We start from the raw sequence: 9,824 nt of genomic DNA on the forward strand, positions 1-9,824 counted from the left end.
TCAGTCAGTGTCAGTCAGTCATTTAGTCATTCAGTCAGTCAGTGAAATAGCCAGTCAGAGAGTCAAGCAGTCAGTCAGTCAGTCTCAGTCAGTCAGTTAGTCAGTCAGTCAGTCAGTCAGTCAGTCAGTCCAGTCTCAGTCAGTCAGGCAGTTAGTCAGTCAGTCTCGGTCAGTCAGTGAGTCAGTCAGTCAGTATCAGTCAGGCAGTAAGACTCCGCTCGACAGAACTCCGATAGCCTAATGGCTAGACCGCTGGTCTTCTAAGCGAGTGGCCTGGGTTCGAGTCCCAGCCGGAGCGAATATCTTCAATGTATATATTTCTTTTCTAATTTGAAAATTCTTTTTTTTTTCAATTTCTTTCCTTTGCAATTATTGATTATTTATGTAGGGAAGAAAATTCTGAGTCAGTTTAATTTTTCGACACGAAGATTTCAAAGTGTTTAAATAAACAATTACCAAGGTGCATTTTTTGTTTTTATTATATTTAAAACTCCCACCGACAGAGCTCCCATAGACTAATGGCTAGTGTGTTAGGCTTCCAAGCGAGTGGCCCTGGGTTCGAGTCCCAGCCTGAACGAAAATCTTCAATGTATACTTTTAGTTTCTAATTTGAAATTTCTTCTTCTTTTTTTTTAATTTTTCTCTTTTGCGAATATTGATTATTTATGTAGGGAGAAAAATTCTGAGTCAGTTTAATTATTCGACCTGTAAATTTCAAAGTGTTTGAAACAATAATTACCAAGGTGCATTTTTTGTTTTTATTATATTTAAGACTTCCATCGACAGAGCTCCGATAGCCTAATGGCTAGACCGTTGGGTTCTAAGCGCGTGGTACTGGGGTCGAGTCCCGGCCGGAACGAAAATCTTCCATGTATATATTTCTCTTCTAATTTGAAGATTCTTTTTTTTTCAATTTCTTTCTTTTGCAAATATGGATTATTTATGTACGGAAGAAAATTCTGAGTCAGTTTAATCATTCGACCTTTAGATTTCGAAAATTTTAGATCAATAATTACTAAGGTGCATTTTTTGTTTTTATTATAATTAAGACACCGAACAACAGAGATCCGATAGTATATTGGCGAGAGCGTTGGGCTTCCATGAGTGTCGCCCTGGGTTCAAATCCCAGCCGGAAAGGAAATCTTAAATGCAAATATTTTTTTCTAATTTTATAATTCTTTTTTTTTTTATTTTTCCCTTTTGCGAAGTCAGTCAGTCAGTCTGACAGTCAATCAGTCAAGCACTCAGTCATTCAGTCTCAGTCAGTCAGTCCAGTCAGTCAGTCACTCAGTCAGTCAGTTAGTCCTTCAGCCAGTCAGTCAAGCAGTCAGTCATTTAGTCTCAGTCAGTCAGTCATTCAGTCAGTCAGTCAGTCAGGCAGTCAGTCAGTCAGTCAGTCGGTCAGTCCTGTGCAGTCAGTCAGTCAGTCAGTCGGTCAGTCCTGTGCAGTCAGTTAGTCACTAAAGCAGTCAGTCAGTCTCAGTCAGTCAGTCAGTCAGTCAGTCCAGTCCAGTCTCAGTCAGTCAGTCAGTCAGTCTCGGTCAGTCAGTCAGTCAGTCATTCAGTCAGTCAGTCAGTCAGGCAGTCAGTCAGTCGGTCAGCCTTATTCAGTCAGTCTGTCAGTCAGTCAGTCAGTCAGCCTTATTCAGTCAGTCTGTCAGTCATCCTTATTCAGTCAGTCTGTCAGTCAGTCAGTCGGTCAGTCCTGTCCAGTCAGTTAGTCAGTCAAGCAGTCAGTCAGGTAGTCAAGCAGTCAGTCAGTCAGTGTCAGTCAGTCATTTAGTCATTCAGTCAGTCAGTGAAATAGCCAGTCAGAGAGTCAAGCCGTCAGTCAGTCAGTCTCAGTCAGTCAGTTAGTCAGTCAGTCAGTCAGTCAGTCAGTCAGTCCAGTCTCAGTCAGTCAGGCAGTTAGTCAGTCAGTCTCGGTCAGTCAGTGAGTCAGTCAGTCAGTATCAGTCAGTCAGTGAGTCAGTCTGTCAGTCAGGCAGTATCAGTCAGGCAGTAAGACTCCGCTCGACAGAACTCCGATAGCCTAATGGCTAGACCGCTGGTCTTCCAAGCGAGAGGCCTGGGTTCGAGTCCCAGCCGGAGCGAATATCTTCAATGTATATATTTCTTTTCTAATTTGAAAATTCTTTTTTTTTCAATTTCTTTCCTTTGAAATTATTGATTATTAATGTAGGGAAGAAAATTCTGAGTCAGTTTAATTTTTCGACACGAAGATTTCAAAGTGTTTAAATAAACAATTACCAAGGTGCATTTTTTGTTTTTATTATACTTAAAACTCCCACCGACAGAGCTCCCATAGACTAATGGCTAGAGTGTTAGGCTTCCATGCGAGTGGCCCTGGGTTCGAGTCCCAGCCTGAAAGAAAATCTTCAATGTATACTTTTAGTTTCTAATTTGAAATTTCTTCTTCTTTTTTTTTTAATTTTTCTCTTTTGCGAATATTGATTATTTATGTAGGGAGAAAAATTCTGAGTCAGTTTAAGTATTCGGCCTGTAAATTTCAAAGTGTTTGAATCAATAATTACCAAGGTGCATTTTTTGTTTTTATTATATTTAAGACTTCCATCGACAGAGCTCCGATAGCCTAATGGCTAGACCGTTGGGTTCCAAGCGCGTGGTACTGGGTTCGAGTCCCGGCCGGAACGAAAATCTTCCATGTATATATTTCTCTTCTAATTTGAAGATTCTTTTTTTTTTCAATTTCTTTCTTTTGCAAATATGGATTATTTATGTACGGAAGAAAATTCTGAGTCAGTTTAATCATTCGACCTTTAGATTTCAAAGATTTTAGATCAATAATTACTAAGGTGCATTTTTTGTTTTTATTATAATTAAGACACCGATCAACAGAGATCCGATAGAATATTGGCGAGAGCGTTGGGCTTCCATGAGTGTCGCCCTGGGTTCAAATCCCAGCCGGAAAGGAAATCTTAAATGCAAAAATTTTTTTCTAATTTTATAATTCTTTTTTTTTTATTTTTCCCTTTTGCGAAGTCAGTCAGTCAGTCTGACAGTCAATCAGTCAAGCACTCAGTCATTCAGTCTCAGTCAGTCAGTCCAGTCAGTCAGTCACTCAGTCAGTCAGTTAGTCCTTCAGCCAGTCAGTCAAGCAGTCAGTCATTTAGTCTCAGTCAGTCAGTCATTCAGTCAGTCAGTCAGTCAGGCAGTCAGTCAGTCAGTCAGTCGGTCAGTCCTGTGCAGTCAGTTAGTCACTAAAGCAGTCAGTCAGTCTCAGTCAGTCAGTCAGTCAGTCAGTCCAGTCCAGTCTCAGTCAGTCAGTCAGTCAGTCTCGGTCAGTCAGTCAGTCAGTCATTCAGTCAGTCAGTCAGTCAGGCAGTCAGTCAGTCGGTCAGCCTTATTCAGTCAGTCTGTCAGTCAGTCAGTCAGTCAGCCTTATTCAGTCAGTCTGTCAGTCATCCTTATTCAGTCAGTCTGTCAGTCAGTCAGTCGGTCAGTCCTCTCCAGTCAGTTAGTCAGTCAAGCAGTCAGTCAGGTAGTCAAGCAGTCAGTCAGTCAGTGTCAGTCAGTCATTTAGTCATTCAGTCAGTCAGTGAAATAGCCAGTCAGAGAGTCAAGCAGTCAGTCAGTCAGTCAGTCAGTCAGTCAGTCCAGTCTCAGTCAGTCAGGCAGTTAGTCAGTCAGTCTCGGTCAGTCAGTGAGTCAGTCAGTCAGTATCAGTCAGTCAGTGAGTCAGTCTGTCAGTCAGGCAGTGTCAGTCAGGCAGTAAGACTCCGCTCGACAGAACTCCGATAGCCTAATGGCTAGACCGCTGGTCTTCCAAGCGAGTGGCCTGGGTTCGAGTCCCAGCCGGAGCGAATATCTTCAATGTATATATTTCTTTTCTAATTTGAAAATTCTTTTTTTTTTCAATTTCTTTCCTTTGCAATTATTGATTATTTATGTAGGGAAGAAAATTCTGAGTCAGTTTAATTTTTCGACACGAAGATTTCAAAGTGTTTAAATAAACAATTACCAAGGTGCATTTTTTGTTTTTATTATATTTAAAACTCCCACCGACAGAGCTCCCATAGACTAATGGCTAGAGTGTTAGGCTTCCAAGCGAGGGGCCCTGGGTTCGAATCCCAGCCTGAACGAAAATTTTCAATGTATACTTTTAGTTTCTAATTTGAAATTTCTTCTTCTTTTTTTTTTAATTTTTCTCTTTTGCGAATATTGATTATTTATGTAGGGAGAAAAATTCTGAGTCAGTTTAATTATTCGACCTGTAAATTTCAAAGTGTTTGAATCAATAATTACCAAGGTGCATTTTTTGTTTTTATTATATTTAAGACTTCCATCGAAAGCGCTCCGATAGCCTAATGGCTAGACCGTTGGGTTCCAAGCGCGTGGTACTGGGTTCGAGTCCCGGCCGGAACGAAAATCTTCCATGTATATATTTCTCTTCTAATTTGAAGATTCTTTTTTTTTTCAATTTCTTTCTTTTGCAAATATGGATTATTTATGTACGGAAGAAAATTCTGAGTCAGTTTAATCATTCGACCTTTAGATTTCAAAAATTTTAGATCAATAATTACTAAGGTGCATTTTTTGTTTTTATTATAATTAAGACACCGATCAACAGAGATCCGATAGTATATTGGCGAGAGCGTTGGGCTTCCATGAGTGTCGCCCTGGGTTCAAATCCCAGCCGGAAAGGAAATCTTAAATGCAAATATTTTTTTCTAATTTTATAATTCTTTTTTTTTATTTTTCCCTTTTGCGAAGTCAGTCAGTCTGTCTGACAGTCAATCAGTCAAGCACTCAGTCATTCAGTCTCAGTCAGTCAGTCCAGTCAGTCAGTCACTCAGTCAGTCAGTTAGTCCTTCAGCCAGTCAGTCAAGCAGTCAGTCATTTAGTCTCAGTCAGTCAGTCATTCAGTCAGTCAGTCAGTCAGGCAGTCGGTCAGTCCTGTGCAGTCAGTTAGTCACTAAAGCAGTCAGTCAGTCTCAGTCAGTCAGTCAGTCAGTCAGTCCAGTCCAGTCTCAGTCAGTCAGTCAGTCAGTCTCGGTCAGTCAGTCAGTCAGTCATTCAGTCAGTCAGTCAGTCAGGCAGTCAGTCAGTCGGTCAGCCTTATTCAGTCAGTCTGTCAGTCAGTCAGTCAGTCAGCCTTATTCAGTCAGTCTGTCAGTCATCCTTATTCAGTCAGTCTGTCAGTCAGTCAGTCGGTCAGTCCTGTCCAGTCAGTTAGTCAGTCAAGCAGTCAGTCAGGTAGTCAAGCAGTCAGTCAGTCAGTGTCAGTCAGTCATTTAGTCATTCAGTCAGTCAGTGAAATAGCCAGTCAGAGAGTCAAGCCGTCAGTCAGTCAGTCTCAGTCAGTCAGTTAGTCAGTCAGTCAGTCAGTCAGTCAGTCAGTCCAGTCTCAGTCAGTCAGGCAGTTAGTCAGTCAGTCTCGGTCAGTCAGTGAGTCAGTCAGTCAGTATCAGTCAGTCAGTGAGTCAGTCTGTCAGTCAGGCAGTATCAGTCAGGCAGTAAGACTCCGCTCGACAGAACTCCGATAGCCTAATGGCTAGACCGCTGGTCTTCCAAGCGAGAGGCCTGGGTTCGAGTCCCAGCCGGAGCGAATATCTTCAATGTATATATTTCTTTTCTAATTTGAAAATTCTTTTTTTTTCAATTTCTTTCCTTTGAAATTATTGATTATTAATGTAGGGAAGAAAATTCTGAGTCAGTTTAATTTTTCGACACGAAGATTTCAAAGTGTTTAAATAAACAATTACCAAGGTGCATTTTTTGTTTTTATTATACTTAAAACTCCCACCGACAGAGCTCCCATAGACTAATGGCTAGAGTGTTAGGCTTCCATGCGAGTGGCCCTGGGTTCGAGTCCCAGCCTGAAAGAAAATCTTCAATGTATACTTTTAGTTTCTAATTTGAAATTTCTTCTTCTTTTTTTTTTTAATTTTTCTCTTTTGCGAATATTGATTATTTATGTAGGGAGAAAAATTCTGAGTCAGTTTAAGTATTCGGCCTGTAAATTTCAAAGTGTTTGAATCAATAATTACCAAGGTGCATTTTTTGTTTTTATTATATTTAAGACTTCCATCGACAGAGCTCCGATAGCCTAATGGCTAGACCGTTGGGTTCCAAGCGCGTGGTACTGGGTTCGAGTCCCGGCCGGAACGAAAATCTTCCATGTATATATTTCTCTTCTAATTTGAAGATTCTTTTTTTTTTTCAATTTCTTTCTTTTGCAAATATGGATTATTTATGTACGGAAGAAAATTCTGAGTCAGTTTAATCATTCGACCTTTAGATTTCAAAGATTTTAGATCAATAATTACTAAGGTGCATTTTTTGTTTTTATTATAATTAAGACACCGATCAACAGAGATCCGATAGAATATTGGCGAGAGCGTTGGGCTTCCATGAGTGTCGCCCTGGGTTCAAATCCCAGCCGGAAAGGAAATCTTAAATGCAAAAATTTTTTTCTAATTTTATAATTCTTTTTTTTTTATTTTTCCCTTTTGCGAAGTCAGTCAGTCAGTCTGACAGTCAATCAGTCAAGCACTCAGTCATTCAGTCTCAGTCAGTCAGTCCAGTCAGTCAGTCACTCAGTCAGTCAGTTAGTCCTTCAGCCAGTCAGTCAAGCAGTCAGTCATTTAGTCTCAGTCAGTCAGTCATTCAGTCAGTCAGTCAGTCAGGCAGTCAGTCAGTCAGTCAGTCGGTCAGTCCTGTGCAGTCAGTTAGTCACTAAAGCAGTCAGTCAGTCTCAGTCAGTCAGTCAGTCCAGTCCAGTCTCAGTCAGTCAGTCAGTCAGTCTCGGTCAGTCAGTCAGTCAGTCATTCAGTCAGTCAGTCAGTCAGGCAGTCAGTCAGTCGGTCAGCCTTATTCAGTCAGTCTGTCAGTCAGTCAGTCAGTCAGCCTTATTCAGTCAGTCTGTCAGTCATCCTTATTCAGTCAGTCTGTCAGTCAGTCAGTCGGTCAGTCCTGTCCAGTCAGTTAGTCAGTCAAGCAGTCAGTCAGGTAGTCAAGCAGTCAGTCAGTCAGTGTCAGTCAGTCATTTAGTCATTCAGTCAGTCAGTGAAATAGCCAGTCAGAGAGTCAAGCAGTCAGTCAGTCAGTCTCAGTCAGTCAGTTAGTCAGTCAGTCAGTCAGTCAGTCCAGTCTCAGTCAGTCAGGCAGTTAGTCAGTCAGTCTCGGTCAGTCAGTGAGTCAGTCAGTCAGTATCAGTCAGTCAGTGAGTCAGTCTGTCAGTCAGGCAGTATCAGTCAGGCAGTAAGACTCCGCTCGACAGAACTCCGATAGCCTAATGGCTAGACCGCTGGTCTTCCAAGCGAGTGGCCTGGGTTCGAGTCCCAGCCGGAGCGAATATCTTCAATGTATATATTTCTTTTCTAATTTGAAAATTCTTTTTTTTTTCAATTTCTTTCCTTTGCAATTATTGATTATTTATGTAGGGAAGAAAATTCTGAGTCAGTTTAATTTTTCGACACGAAGATTTCAAAGTGTTTAAATAAACAATTACCAAGGTGCATTTTTTGTTTTTATTATATTTAAAACTCCCACCGACAGAGCTCCCATAGACTAATGGCTAGAGTGTTAGGCTTCCAAGCGAGGGGCCCTGGGTTCGAATCCCAGCCTGAACGAAAATTTTCAATGTATACTTTTAGTTTCTAATTTGAAATTTCTTCTTCTTTTTTTTTTAATTTTTCTCTTTTGCGAATATTGATTATTTATGTAGGGAGAAAAATTCTGAGTCAGTTTAATTATTCGACCTGTAAATTTCAAAGTGTTTGAATCAATAATTACCAAGGTGCATTTTTTGTTTTTATTATATTTAAGACTTCCATCGAAAGCGCTCCGATAGCCTAATGGCTAGACCGTTGGGTTCCAAGCGCGTGGTACTGGGTTCGAGTCCCGGCCGGAACGAAAATCTTCCATGTATATATTTCTCTTCTAATTTGAAGATTCTTTTTTTTTTCAATTTCTTTCTTTTGCAAATATGGATTATTTATGTACGGAAGAAAATTCTGAGTCAGTTTAATCATTCGACCTTTAGATTTCAAAAATTTTAGATCAATAATTACTAAGGTGCATTTTTTGTTTTTATTATAATTAAGACACCGATCAACAGAGATCCGATAGTATATTGGCGAGAGCGTTGGGCTTCCATGAGTGTCGCCCTGGGTTCAAATCCCAGCCGGAAAGGAAATCTTAAATGCAAATATTTTTTTCTAATTTTATAATTCTTTTTTTTTATTTTTCCCTTTTGCGAAGTCAGTCAGTCTGTCTGACAGTCAATCAGTCAAGCACTCAGTCATTCAGTCTCAGTCAGTCAGTCCAGTCAGTCAGTCACTCAGTCAGTCAGTTAGTCCTTCAGCCAGTCAGTCAAGCAGTCAGTCATTTAGTCTCAGTCAGTCAGTCATTCAGTCAGTCAGTCAGTCAGGCAGTCGGTCAGTCCTGTGCAGTCAGTTAGTCACTAAAGCAGTCAGTCAGTCTCAGTCAGTCAGTCAGTCAGTCAGTCCAGTCCAGTCTCAGTCAGTCAGTCAGTCAGTCTCGGTCAGTCAGTCATTCAGTCAGTCAGTCAGTCAGGCAGTCAGTCAGTCGGTCAGCCTTATTCAGTCAGTCTGTCAGTCAGTCAGTCAGTCAGCCTTATTCAGTCAGTCTGTCAGTCATCCTTATTCAGTCAGTCTGTCAGTCAGTCAGTCGGTCAGACCTGTCCAGTCAGTTAGTCAGTCAAGCAGTCAGTCAGGTAGTCAAGCAGTCAGTCAGTCAGTGTCAGTCAGTCATTTAGTCATTCAGTCAGTCAGTGAAATAGCCAGTCAGAGAGTCAAGCAGTCAGTCAGTCAGTCTCAGTCAGTCAGTTAGTCAGTCAGTCAGTCAGTCAGTCAGTCAGTCCAGTCTCAGTCAGTCAGGCAGTTAGTCAGTCAGTCTCGGTCAGTCAGTGAGTCAGTCAGTCAGTATCAGTCAGTCAGTGAGTCAGTCTGTCAGTCAGGCAGTATCAGTCAGGCAGTAAGACTCCGCTCGACAGAACTCCGATAGCCTAATGGCTAGACCGCTGGTCTTCCAAGCGAGTGGCCTGGGTTCGAGTCCCAGCCGGAGCGAATATCTTCAATGTATATATTTCTTTTCTAATTTGAAAATTCTTTTTTTTTTCAATTTCTTTCCTTTGCAATTATTGATTATTTATGTAGGGAAGAAAATTCTGAGTCAGTTTAATTTTTCGACACGAAGATTTCAAAGTGTTTAAATAAATAATTACCAAGGTGCATTTTTTTTAATTATATTTAAAACTCCCACCGACAGAGCTCCCATAGACTAATGGCTAGAGTGTTAGGCTTCCAAGCGAGTGGCCCTGGGTTCGAGTCCCAGCCTGAACGAAAATCTTCAATGTATACTTTTAGTTTCTAATTTGAAATTTCTTCTTCTTTTTTTTTAATTTTTCTCTTTTGCGAATATTGATTATTTATGTAGGGAGAAAAATTCTGAGTCAGTTTAATTATTCGACCTGTAAATTTCAAAGTGTTTGAATCAATAATTACCAAGGTGCATTTTTTGTTTTTATTATATTTAAGACTTCCATCGACAGAGCTCCGATAGCCTAATGGCTAGACCGTTGGGTTCCTAGCGCGTGGTACTGGGTTCGAGTCCCGGCCGGAAAAGAAATCTTAAATGCGAATATTTTTTTCTAATTTTATAATTCTTTTTTTTTTATTTTTCCCTTTTGCGAAGTCAGTCAGTCAGTCTGACAGTCAATCAGTCAAGCACTCAGTCATTCAGTCTCAGTCAGTCAGTCCAGTCAGTCAGTCACTCAGTCAGTCAGTTAGTCCTTCAGCCAGTCAGTCAAGCAGTCAGTCATTTAGTCTCAGTCAGTC

This window comes from Uloborus diversus, unplaced genomic scaffold, assembly GCF_026930045.1.
Source record: "Uloborus diversus isolate 005 unplaced genomic scaffold, Udiv.v.3.1 scaffold_64, whole genome shotgun sequence".
Taxonomy (NCBI): Eukaryota; Metazoa; Arthropoda; class Arachnida; order Araneae; family Uloboridae; genus Uloborus; species Uloborus diversus.